At 37.9% G+C, this 13604-nt stretch overlaps 1 long non-coding RNA gene across 1 annotated transcript; it reads left to right on the forward strand.

The window, feature by feature from the left end:
- The first annotated feature begins 8006 nt into the window (after positions 1-8006).
- On the forward strand, positions 8007-8769 carry LOC110675544. Its single transcript, XR_002499584.1, has 3 exons — positions 8007-8464; positions 8528-8603; positions 8672-8769. It is a non-coding gene; the product is annotated as an uncharacterized LOC110675544 (long non-coding RNA).
- Positions 8770-13604: the final 4835 nt, after the last annotated feature.

Below are 13604 nucleotides of genomic sequence, written 5' to 3' on the forward strand. Positions count from 1 at the left end.
GTATCCTTCAAGCTTTAGCCACCTGCTGGATACAGGGTTCGCCGTAGAGTTGGGCGAGCTCGTGGTTCATCTTTCGTCGCCACACACTGTTTTCCTGCATACCGCTCAAAGTGCTTGCAAGTCCTCCTCGAGCATCATCTACGTTTCATGCCCGTAGAGGATAACCGGCCTTACGAGCGTTTTGTATTGACTGGTGCGCTGGATATGATACACCGCGCGGCTGTTGTAAAGTTTCCAAAAACGCGCATTTGCCCAAAATTCCACGCGGCGAATGGTCCAGGCAAGGAGCAAACTCGCGGTCGTTCCTTTCCTCAGGGAAACGCCGCGTGTCCTTTTGAGCAAATGCGCTAATACATGGTACATTTGGTGCGGGTGTGAATCTTTTTTGACAGCAGCTTCTTGTGGAGGCCCGACTTCCACTGATGATGCGTCTCCGTATTTCACGACTAACGTTATTGTCAGCCGTCAGCAAGGATCCAAGGTAGATGAACTCGTCGACCACCTCGAACGTATCCCCGTCTATCGTAACACTGCTACCTAGGCGAGCCCTGTCGCGTTCGGCCCCACCAGCTAGCATGTTCTTTGTCTTGGTCGCATTCACCACCAGTCCAACCTTTTCTGCCTCGAGTTTCAGGTGGGTGTACCAGTCTGCCACCTTTTCAAATGTTCGGCCGACAATGTCCATATCATCCGCGAAGCAAACGAATTATCTGGATCTCGTAAAAAATGTACCCCGGCACTCCGCTTAACACCTTCTAGCGCAATATTGAACAACAGGCATGAAGGTCCGTCACATTGACGTAGTCCCCGGCGAACTAAAGTGTTCGCCAGAAACCTTCACACAATTTAGCACATCGTCGCTCTTATCAGTCTCGTGAGCTTCTCGGGAAAGCTGTTCTCGTCCATGATTTTCCATAGCTCTATTATCGTATACTATCGTATACCGCTTTGAAAACGATGAAAAGGTGATGCGTTGGGACATGGTATTCACGACATTTCTGGAGGATTTGTCGTACAGTGAAGATATGGTCCGTTGTCGATCGGCCGTCAACGATCCCGGCTTGATAACTTCCCACGAGTTCGTTTACTACAGATGACAGACGACGGAAGATGATCTGGGACTGGGATAATACTTTGTAGGCCGCATTTGGAATGGTGATCGCTCGAAAGTTCTCACAATCTAACTTGTCGCTTTTCTTGTAGATGTGGAATATTACCCTTTCCTTGCACTCCTCCGGTTACTGTTCTGTTTGCCAGATTTTGCCTATAAGCTGGCGCAGAAAAAGGGTCAGGTTCTCCGGGCCCATCTTTTTGAGTTCAACTCCGATAGCATCCTTACCAGTAGCTTTATTGTCCTTGAGCTGGTGAATGGCATCCTTAACCTCCCTCAAAGTGGGGGCTAGTTAGTTTCCATCGTCCGCAGCACTGACGAAGGTATTTCCTACATTGTCCCGACCTTCATTGCCTGTGCTCTCCGCGCCATACAGGTGTTCGTCAAAGTGCTGCTTCCACCTTTCACCTTGCAACCATCCTTATCTCTGCGGGATGCGTTGAGCTTCTGATAGAACGTATGTGTTTCTTGAGACCAGCACAGCTGTTTCAGCTCCTCGCACTCCGTCTCCTCTTGTATGGAAACCGACAAAATTTACCAGTGTGAACGGTTAAAAATTAATTTGGTTGTTTGAAATGGGTAACTTTGTCACTATATTTCGATTACTTACTACGAGAAAGCGCAAAATAGGTGCAGGAAAAGTTTGGTCCTCACAGACGTGTGTCCTGATGCCGGATGATTCTACAGTAGGAGATTCTCGTTTGACACATTCCGGCATGTGCATCAGTTTGTTTTGATTTGATTTTGACACAAGTCAGTAAAATACTTCAACTACTGAATAGTCAGTAATTATTTTTACTGAGTTTTCGGCCTGTTCGATAATGTTGCAATATTGAAATGGGTCTGACAGCTACAGTATTGGACAAAACATTTGCAACTTTTTCGATTTTCCATACAAAATGACCAACTTTGATAAACTATATCTCAGTTATTTATGGACCGATTTGAATGAAATTTTCACAGAATATCAGACATAAATTGAATTTTAACATATATTTTTGAGTGATTTTTCCAATAACAAGTTGAAAAGTAGTAACGGTTTGACTAAAGTGACTGTAGGTACCGTAGTTCGCTTAAAAGTAATAGTAGTTTACGGAACAAGTTGCAGAATGATGATTTTCACAGCACTAGTCGTAAATTTATCCTACGAGGCTTGCTAAGTAGGATAATTACAACGAGTGCTGTAAAAATTGAGTTCTGCAACGAGTGACGTACAATTGCAAAAAATGCAATTTCGTAGAAGACCACTTGACGTATCAGAAGTTATATCGGAATGCAATCACCATCATTTCACAATTTCTGAAAAAATGTTATGTTATGATTCATTACGCAACTCAAAACAATTGCATAATAAGAAAGCGTTGCGTAATTAATCATTACAGCACTGGTTTCAGTTGCGTAATGACTATTCCCGCACTGCATACTTCAGTGCTGGAAAGTAGGCCGTTTCATGACAGATTGCCGTGAGGAAAAAAATTGCAATTTGTTAAAAAATTGGTGTACTGATTTATTACGCAACTCAAAACAGTTGCGTAATGAGAAAGAATTGCGTAATAGTCATTAAACAATTGGTTCCAATTGCGTAATGACTATTACCGCGCTGCATAGTTCAGTGCAGGAAAGTAGGCTGTTTCATAACAGATTGGCGTTATGAAAAACAGCCTACTATGATGAGAAATAGCAAAAAATTATAATAGAATTTTTTGCAATTTCTCACCGTAGTATGCTGTTTTTGTTTGGAATTCTTGAAATTGTACACCGAAGATTATGAGCTCTGTCTGTTAATGTCTAGTGCAATTTCGATTATCCTTTTTAATTACGAAGCAGCAATTACGACGGTATATCAATGCTCATGCTCATGCTCACTTTATATTTTGTACGCAAACGGGTTTTCAACGCAAACGGTTGTCAGGTACTCTATATCTGCAAACATGAAAATTTAAAGTTTGACTTCGTTTTAAAATCACCTTAAAGACAAAAAAAACAGAATTGCGCGAATAGAACAGTGAATTAATTTCCAAACGAACACCTTTTCCGTCGCAACAATCATATTTCAATATAAAAACACACATGCCACAATTGTGTTTGAATTTAACGTAATACGGGAACATCACAGTTTGAAGTTTCTTAGCAAACCAAAAATATAACGCCAAACTACCGATGCCAGTTAGCAACAACAAAAAAAAAGGTCGGGGACTAATAAAGGCGATTGCGGTTTACGATTATTACAGTTCAAAAAGCCGAGCCTTTTGAAACAACATCTTTTATAATATGTGGAGGTCTACAGTATGTATTTGGCAGCTCGCTTGCTTGAAACATATGAGCTAACAAATTATCCCTAATCAAGATCCAGTTTTTATTATAGTCGTCGATATTATCAGAACACAAAGCTACAATCATAAAAATCCTGGGTGGTCTTAAATCACACCATAGTGGAAGCTCCAGCATTGGAAGACACGTTTCATTGCATGCATACTAACGCTTTTTATTTAACAAAGTTGTCCCAACAATTCTCATATGAAATTTCTTTCTCCGTTTCGCTTTACTGGTGGAGTTTCTTGAAAAGAAATGACATTCAATGAAATTCCTCCTCCTTTTTCTTGTATAAGACATAAAGGGAAGAAGTAATTCATTCAACAGCCATTGTTTGAAATTTTTCAATTCTAGTTTGACTTTTCACTTTGAGCTAGGTTGGTCGTCAGCCTTCTACATATGTTCGTCAATTATTTGAAAGTGCCCAGAAACGGTTGCAATGTTTGAAAAGTCACGAAAAAATCGAAATCTACAATAACCGAATGCCAATATTGTCGAATAAATCTTACTGGACAAAGTAAATTATTATTTTGTTTCAATAATATTGTTTTCACATTATTCATGGTTTCAATTTATTCGTACGAAATTGCTTCAAAATCGCATAAAAATCAAAGAGCCTGATGCTCAGTAGTGTTATATGAGCCTTTCCATAGTAAAATATTAGTTGATTAACCAAAAGCCACCAGTTTTGGTCTGCTTAAGGTAAAGATGCATCGAAGTCAAACCTGGAATTTTCAAGAGCACAAATCTGGAGAACCAGACAATCGTTTGTGCTGAAAATTTAACTCACTGGTCACTTGCTGGTGCTGACCAATAAGTTAAATTTTCAACACAAACGGTTATATGTTTCTCTACACTGAAAACATTCTACAAGCTCGACCAATGTGTTTCACACGTGAATTTTCACTAATTGTAAAACACGTTAATCGATGGTGCAAAACCAGTTGCTATCGACAATCGAAATTCAAATGTGAAACACGTTAATTCACAAATTATCGGTGTACTGTTTGTTAGCGATTCCTTGATTTTCTGATACCAGGCACCCATGACGAGCGCCCGGGAAATCCAAAATTAACATGTTGTGTAACATGTCACGCGTGGATGGCAAATGTGAGTCCTTGTCATGATAGGTAAACTAGTTCTACTAGTGATGCATATCGCCATTGTAAAACACGTTCAAATCATAAGAAAAAGTCTTTGATATCGAACCAAAGACAATCCTTAACAGATTCATAGATTTTACACGTTATTTCACGTTGCCAATCGACACGACAGATTCACGTTAAAAAGAATTGATATCGAACGTGTGGATTATTTTCAGTGTAAATTTGCGCTCTTGAAAATTCGAGGTTTGGCTGCGATGCATCCTAACCTTAAGAGAAAATATTGCGAAACCCTACTGCAATTTACTGCAAATACGTCAAATGAAAGCTTTCAATCCATATGATGTTTGAAAATATTGGAACTGAGCATAAAATCGCCTTGGTCAATACTGGCCACCAGAACCAGTTTCGGATACATTCTTAACACTTCAGTCGTCGCGCTGTTGTATTTTGTACAACACGCTTTTCGTTCACAACAGCAGCGTGGTGGTTCTGACGGTGGCAAACCGCGCGACGACTGGAAGGTTAAGGTGAAGATGAATCGAAGCCAAAGTTCAAATTTTCAAAAGCACGGATCTGGAGAACCAAACATCCGTTTGAGCTGAAAACCTAATCGATTGGTCACTAGCTGGTGGTGACCAATCGATTAGGTTTTCAGCTCAAACGGATGTATGGTTCTCCAGATCCGTGCTCTTGAAAATTTGAACTTTGGCTTCGATTCACCTTCACCTTAACTCCGATTCCTAAATTTGACAATTACATTGATTTATTTTGGGAGTCGCCAAATTAGCTACACCAGAGTTAAAACTTCCTTAGCCGAGTGGTTAGAGTCCGCAAAGCACAGCCATGCTGAAGGTGTCTGGGTTCGAATCCCGGTCGGTCCAGGATCTTTTCGTAAAGGAAATTTCCTTGACTTCCCTGGGCATAGAGTATCATTGTACCTGCCACACGATATACGAATGCGAAAATGGCAACTGTGGCAAAGAAAGCTCTCAGTTAATAACTGTGAAAGTGCTCATAAGAACACTAAGCTGAGAAGCAGGCTCTGTCCCAGTGGGGGCGTAATGCCAAAAAGAAGAAGAAGAGTTAAAATTAAAAGCGTTTGGTTTTCTTTTTTTTTCAATCAATTTGCGAGAACAAATATAGCTTTCTGATGTTAATGTGTTCTACTAAACACAAAATGTTTTATTTTACTTGTCTGGGTAAAATAGTGTATAACGCTTAATGGGTACAATATACCCTTTGGTCAAAACCGGTGCTTCTACCCTATCGTGTATATTTTTATATCGTCGTTTTCTTATTCAAGTTATTATCAAAGGGCTTCCTTTCCGATTGACCATTTCTGCATGTATATATCGTTTGGCAGGTACGAAGATATTCTATGCCTTTTGCTTTACGAAAAACGTCCTCAATCAGTGGGAGTCCAACCCACAATCCTCAGCTTTTTATATATGTTTATATCGTGTGGCAACGAAAATACTCAATGATTTGGAAAGCCGAAAAAAATTACTAGGGATGTGTAAATATCGATATTATCGACTAAATTTTATCGATACGATATCCGATATCTCTCTGCTCGAGGTTCACACCAATACGACATTTCTGAACGTCAAGGTGAGTCGAGATTCTGCTGTCACAAATTGTCACTATGAGCCGAGATTTTGAACATGGACAAACCGGAAAATGGATAAACATGGCAAAGGCTCGTAATTGACAACATATATTTTTGCAGTTCATTGAAAGTGACAAAAATAGAATGAGAATCATTTCTACAAAAGTAATGTCACTAGAGCAATTTTTATTCTGATTGAGCTTGAGCTGCTTGAGCTTGATTGGCCGCCCGTGGTTACTACTCCACTATCTTCTGCACTTACACAAGGAACCAAACCCCGTAATATTCCTAGAAATAATTTCTGGCTACACCACTATAACTTATAAATAAAACAACGAAAATATATATTTTTAAGTTTTTTTTTATAGCAGGTTTGAATTTTTCTTTTAGTAATTCGATTATTCGGAGTGAAAAAAAATCGACACTCCGGCTAATCAAGTCCGACCTGTATCGGCACACAAACCAAACTTGCCTCTCCGACCAGTAGTTCCCAACACAACTTCTCCAACGTACCATTTGTGTAAGTACATTGCCGATATACTCCGAAAATCATTCAAAAGCCAGTACAACGCCGTGGACTCCAATACGTTCTGCGAATATGTCAATCAGCTAACAATACCACCCGACCACGTGCTGGTGTCATTCGACGCGGTGTCACTTTTCACAAATGTGACCAAGGATGTAGTTATCCACGACATAATTTCAATGTGGGATTACATAAGAGATGACACAAGCATAAATTTGGATCTCTTCCTTGAAATCGTCGAATTTTGCATAGTGCGAGTTTTTTCTGTTTTCGGCAAAAATATTTCGTCCAAATATCAGGAACAGCAATGGGAAGCCCACTTTCTCCCATTCTTGCCGATATTGTGATGGAAAATATATTAACCAGAGCAATTAAGTTGACCAACATCTCACCGCTGTATATCCGCAAATATGTTGATGACCTATTTTTGGTGTTACATAAAGACAACATTAATATGGTTCTGGCCACATTCAATTCCCTGAACCCTAACATAACATTTACATGTGAAGTCGAAGAGAATAGACAATTGCCATTCCTTGATCTACTGGTAATGCGGAACGAAGACGGAAGCGTTAAGCCCCAAGCAGAATGTGAGCGGCAGCGCGGTACAACGGCAAAACGGAATGCCCATCTTGATCTACACTTTACTTATCCATCCCATGTTGACTAAATCCTTTTCAACATTGACTTGACAAGTAGAGTGTAGCTCAATATGGGCTTGCCGTTTTGCCGTTGTACCGCGCTGCCGCTCACATTCTGCTTGGGGCTTTAAAACCGATTGGTACGCCAAACCAATATCATCAGGCAGGATCCTCAACTATTTCTCTTTCCATCCCAATGATCAAAAACTTGCGGTAGTCAACAATTTCATTGATCGCGTCCGTAAATTGAGCACCACTCGAAGTAGCGAAGAGCAAGTAGAACTCATCCACCAACACCTGAGCAAGAATGATTACCCCCACACTCTCATCAACCGACTTTTGCATCAACCACCTCGTATAGACAACCCACCGAAACCCACCATCTATCGATCAATCCCATACATCCATGGTCTGGCTCCCAGCATAAAGAGAATAATACACAGCAACACAGACATAGGAGTCTCACACAACTATAGAAACACAGTGGGACATCTCTACAAGAATGCTAAGGATCCGGTACCCCACCTCAGAAAAAGCAACATAATCTACAGAATCGACTGTCAAGATTGTCCAAGTAAATACATCGGTATGACCACAAACAAACTCAAAAACCGAATGTACGGACATCAAACACACGTGAATACGCTGGAGAAATGTCTGTCTGAGGGCCATCTATACACGGATCCAGAAATAGATCAGCTTCGCGGAAAAACTGCATTAATGGACCACTGTATCACGCACCATCACCGGTTCAACATCAACAACCCTTCCATCGTCGATATAACATATAAGAAACAGGCTCTGCAAGTGTTGGAGATGTGTCACATAGCGACCACCTCCAATACGGTCAACCGTCGGACAGACACCGACAACTTAAGCTGTGCGTACGCTCACCTCCTCGTATCGATTAAGAATCGAAGAGAGGAGAGAAATGCGTCGTCAACAAATCGTTATAGCAGACATAACCAGAATCATATTGACACTTCACAAACACATACACACACCACCACCCAAACTACACCGAATATGCATACCCCACAGTGATTAGCAGACGGCAATAGACAACAGGCACAGTGTTGTATTTCGCCAAATTTTCTAGTGTAAAATTCTTGTTCCGTACCACCCACCCACCATCCGATATAGGGTGCTGGTGATGAAGTAAGCTAGCCCAACCCAATTATAATACAAAACTAAATCCTAATAGCTATTATGACCCTACAGTAAGACCCGTGCGATACCCAATCGAGACAAACACCGTGTGCGCTACACGAATAAACGACAAGTTGATTCATATCGAGTGAGTAGAAGAAACACAAATCCATGTAACACGACACTACCTTTTTTAATTTACACAATAAACAACAGGCCCTGAAGAAGATCCCAACAACTGGATCGAAACGTTGGCAATGATTTAAAATAATCAACGCTTAATTCGTGACTGAAAGCCGAAATCCAATTATCATCATCAAAGTCCAGTCAATCTTTGTTAACGTAATTTTAAGTTAGTCTTGGTAGGAAAGTAAAAAAAAAAAACAAATTTCAAACTGCCAAAACTCGTCGGAATTGCTTTAGATAATTCTTATAATCCTCAGGTAACAACATTCAAAGTGCTAATTTTAGTCAAATGTTGAAATGAGGATGCAGAGGGCGTGCTTTGAAAAAAAAAACAGGAATCGATTCTATCAATCTATTAAATTGTACTTATTCGATAAAAGAATGAGTAAATTTTTAAAGAATAAAGAATTCACTCGTTGTCAAAAATTATGTGTGACATAAACTATAAACACGACTGTAACAACCGCACAATAACATATTTACGGAACATGAAGAGAGACGAAACTGATCAATTTGTACAACAGTAATAGATCAGTCAGTTAGTATCCAATCAATAGGCAAGATTTCACGTTGTTACACTAAAATAAAGTGGTTTAATTGGATGTTTGAAATGAACTTTATTATCGAAAGGAAAGGTCTAGGGTTGAAGGAAATTTAAACACCTCGATAAGGAGTTATTGGGAATGAAAAGGAACACGATTTCCCACAGAACGTAAGGATCTGCGGACTGCGTTGCTATAGGTATACCTCAACTCACGAACCTATATCCCCCAATATCATGCTGAACTGGTTTAATCACTTCTGCATATCTGAGGCTTCAATTTCAATTTGTTTATTAGGTGCTTCTTTCTTCGTCAGAAATTGATGTAAGAGTGACATATTTCTGAGAATTTGTTCCGAGCTTACTGTGATGTTAATTTTAAATTTTGCTGTTTCCAATGCGGTCCGCATCGCAACCATTTTTTCCTTAGCAACAAAACAACTTTGGTAGAAAAATGAGTGCTTTCGACGTTTTGTCTTTTCGAAGTTTTGTCCCTTTCGACGTTTTGGGATTCGACGTTTTGGCATTCGACATTTTGGGTTTCGAAGTTTTGTCTTTCGACATTTTGTCCCTGAACCAAATTCGATATATTGTCGATACCGATATTTAATCAATATGATATCGCCGATAGCGATAACTCCTTATGGTGCACTGTCCTAGATTTAAACTCATGCTCCTCGCATTCATAGCACATGAGGAGCGCATTTAGGTTACGGTTCTTTCAATTTATGTTTATTGTTGTTACCGTAAAACAAATACTGATATTTCAGTTATCGATTGCAGTTGAAAGATTGCGTAACAATTTATTTTGAATGCACTTTGAAATTGTTCACAGAATTGAAAATTAATTTTCTGTTTTAGGGTATCTTTGGTAATGTGTATGTAACCACATTAATATCCATAACCAAACTACAGTTTCACATAATTATGGTTAGAATCGAATTGAGGAATATCAATAAACAACATTACTTAGATTTTACTCATAAAAATACATAAATTATAGAAAATATTACCTACAACACTGTTACCAGTTCGCACAAACGGGGATTTTTTTTTATTATCGTACAAATTGGGCCAAAGGGTCTCATATTTTCATGAAACTTTTTCCACAGGCAGGGCTCATGGATATATGAATAAAAAAAATGAGAAAAATTCAGGGTCGCCTATTTTTCCGGAAAACTCAGGTGGAAATTTTTTGTTTTCCCTTGACACTACTTACTTTGAAAAATCATAACTCAAGAACGAAGCATCGTAGAAACAAAGTTTTTATATGAAAATTTAAGCAAATTTTCTCAAAAAACCAAAAAAAAAAAATGAACTGGAAAAAGTTTTCCACAAAATTTTTCACCGTTGGGAAAATTCGTAAAGAAAAGCCGGAAAAACAATGCCCGAACTCGTGGAAAATTTTCAAAAAAATATTTTCGAGAAGGTAATTTTATAAGCTTTAATCACTGAAATGTTTGGAATGCACTTGTTTTTTGTTTTTGAGTTATGGCCAATTTTGTGAAAAATGTCCAGATGTGCCATATAAGACTTTTCTTTGAAAAATCATAACTCAAGAACGAAACATTGTAGAAACAAAGTTTTTATATGAAAATTTAAGCAAATTTTCTCAGAAATCCAAAAAAATATGAACTGGAAAAAGTTTTCCACAAAATTTTCCACCGAAAGAAAAGCTGGAAAATCTATGCCCGAACTCGCGGAAAATTTTTATTAAAATATTTTTGAGAAGGAAACTTTATGAACTTCAATTCTAGTAACTTTTAGGATGTACTTTTTTTTTGTTCCTGAGTTATGGTCAATTTTGTGAAAAATGACCATATTAGCCTTTTCTTTGAAAACCCATATTTCAATCGAAGCATCAGAAAAACAAGGTTTTTTTTTTATCAAAGCAATTGCAAATTTTCTAAAAGATCTGAAAGAAACGATATGGGATTGGTTTTAATGAAGTATAAGTCGGATTGGATTATATTTTTCATGAAACATTACACCGTTAAGCAAAGCTGAAAAAACTGTTTCTTTTCCATTCCAAGGGATTCTTTCTTTCCTATGGAACAAATAAGATTCTTTTTATATTTTTCTTTAATTTTATTTATTCAATTATTCAGTACATAACTTACATTTTATCTTAAAACTATCTATTTTTTCAACCGGGAAGATTGCTTTTGGTTGCTACCACCAGAAGATTTTCGTTTCTTTATAGTATTAAGAACAAAGCATGCTGTATTTTCTTGGTTTTCATGTGCATCTGAGAATTCACTCGCAAAAATGCTTCGTTCGTCTTTTGGAATAAATGAATGATATTTTTTTGTTCCAGGAATTGGAACAAGGTTAGAAAATCTCTCCTGAAGTAATTTTTCAGCCTCTGAATAGTCATTTTCAGTTGCATAGATGAATTCCCAATCCTTTTTAAATTGGTCTTTCACCTTTTGCGACACAGCCCAGTCAAAAAATTGTTTGGCGTTATTAATTTCCCCTGACTTTCTAATACTAGCATCTCTAGCCATTCGTTTAATATTGCCACCGATACCATCACATGGACCTTTTCCATGTGAGGTTGGGAAAAAGTGTCATTCTGCTCTAATTTTAAATTTTCATGGTTGCATACATTTTTGAAATTTGATTTATTTTTGTACTGCTCTCCGCAACCATCAGAAAGATATATGATTTTTTCAAGCTCAGGAAATTTATTTTTCAATCTTGAAATTAGTTTTGTTTGAAAAGCATAAACTGATGTCGTGTTATGCTTTTTTATGTCAGCAATTACAACAAAATTTAAGACTTTGATCGAAGATTTGTCTTTGTAATAAATTACAAATGGATGTATTGTTACTTGAGGTCGTACAAAGTAATGGCTCTGAATGGAATCTTGTATCACGCACGAATAATTTTCCGCGAAATCCATCTGGCACATTATTTCTTTGTTTTCAACTAGTGATTCCTTTTTAGCTCTTATAAATTTATTTTGTTTATCTATTTTGAATTGATGCACAAGAAACTTCTCTGTGAGATTTTTCAAGTTTTCTATAAAATCATTTACATTTTCCTCTTTGTTGATAATTTCACAACGAGGAGAAATAATCCAAAAACAATACTTAACTTCTTCAATGTTGTTTTCATCTAAGCGATTGGCAACAAAATCTAATTTCTTTAATTTACAATCCTCACAGGACCTCAAGTAACAATCATCTGACTAGTCAAAAAGGTGTAAAGTTTTTTTTTCTGTATTATGAACTTCAAAGCAATTAGTTTTTTTCAATGCATCAACCATGAATTTCATATTCTCATGTATCATGCAAACACAAACATTCATGGCCGATGAATCCTTTGTATAAACACATTGTTTTGGTTTAAGTTTCCAGAACGATGTGAATGAGACAGATTCCTGTTCACTCTTACAGGTTTCCAAATATTGTTTATATAAAGTATCCAAAGGGTCAAGCAAAAGGCGTTTTTGAACATTTTGGCGCACTCCATTGGGTAACTTAATAGATATGGTATCTTTCAAGCCAGGAAATGGCCGACTGATATCATCCGTTAGGTAAAAATTTGAAACTATGTCTTGGACATCTGATCCATGCGAGGGTCGTCCTACTTTTGAAAGTGGTTGAATCCCTAAATTGTATTTTTTTGATTCAGTTATAACGTGTTGAGACACGTCAAAATGAGCATTAACTTTGGCATATGACCAATTCCTAGGAAGTAATTTTAGAAGTTCAATTTGCTTGTCAGGTTCGGCTTTTGTAACAGCTGAGTTCAAATTTAATAAAACGGAATTAAAATCCTCTGTAACATCGACAATATTAGGCGGAAACCAAGTCTTTATTTTACTCAAAATTTGATTGAACATTTCGTCCATAGAAGCATTGCGATAGTTACTACTAGAAGCATCCAAACGTGAAGATTTTACTTGAAAAGAAATTTCCAAGAATTTAGCAAGCTCTTGTATTTTTGTACATTATTTATAGAACCAACTGACTCACCCGAGAAAGGAGTTTCCTTTGGCGACGCAAACGAAGATAGTGGTGAAACTTGTTCCTCAAACGCCATTGCTTGTGGAAGATCCGTTACGAGAGCCTTCTGGTCACCGGTAATGGAGCACTTCACGCAAATTTTCATCTTTTCCGTAATCCACCGAACTCCATTCGAATGAAGCTTACTGATGAGGCCTTGGCTGATCGATCGTAGATTTGTCCTTACTGATTTGTGGCCGTCCAGTCCGAAGGGGTTACAGCATAAAGAATTGTATTTGTAATATTTATTGAACTTTGTCCATTTCAACAGCTTCGGGAAAACTTATTCACTTTACAAAAAATAATAACGAGGAATATACAGCTGATAGACAACACTTGCACTTTCTCACTGCTCTTTGTTAGTTTTTGGTAAACTTATGATTCTCAAGCCATTTCAACGCTTTAAACT

This window comes from Aedes aegypti, chromosome 2 (assembly GCF_002204515.2).
Source record: "Aedes aegypti strain LVP_AGWG chromosome 2, AaegL5.0 Primary Assembly, whole genome shotgun sequence".
NCBI lineage: Eukaryota > Metazoa > Arthropoda > Insecta > Diptera > Culicidae > Aedes > Aedes aegypti.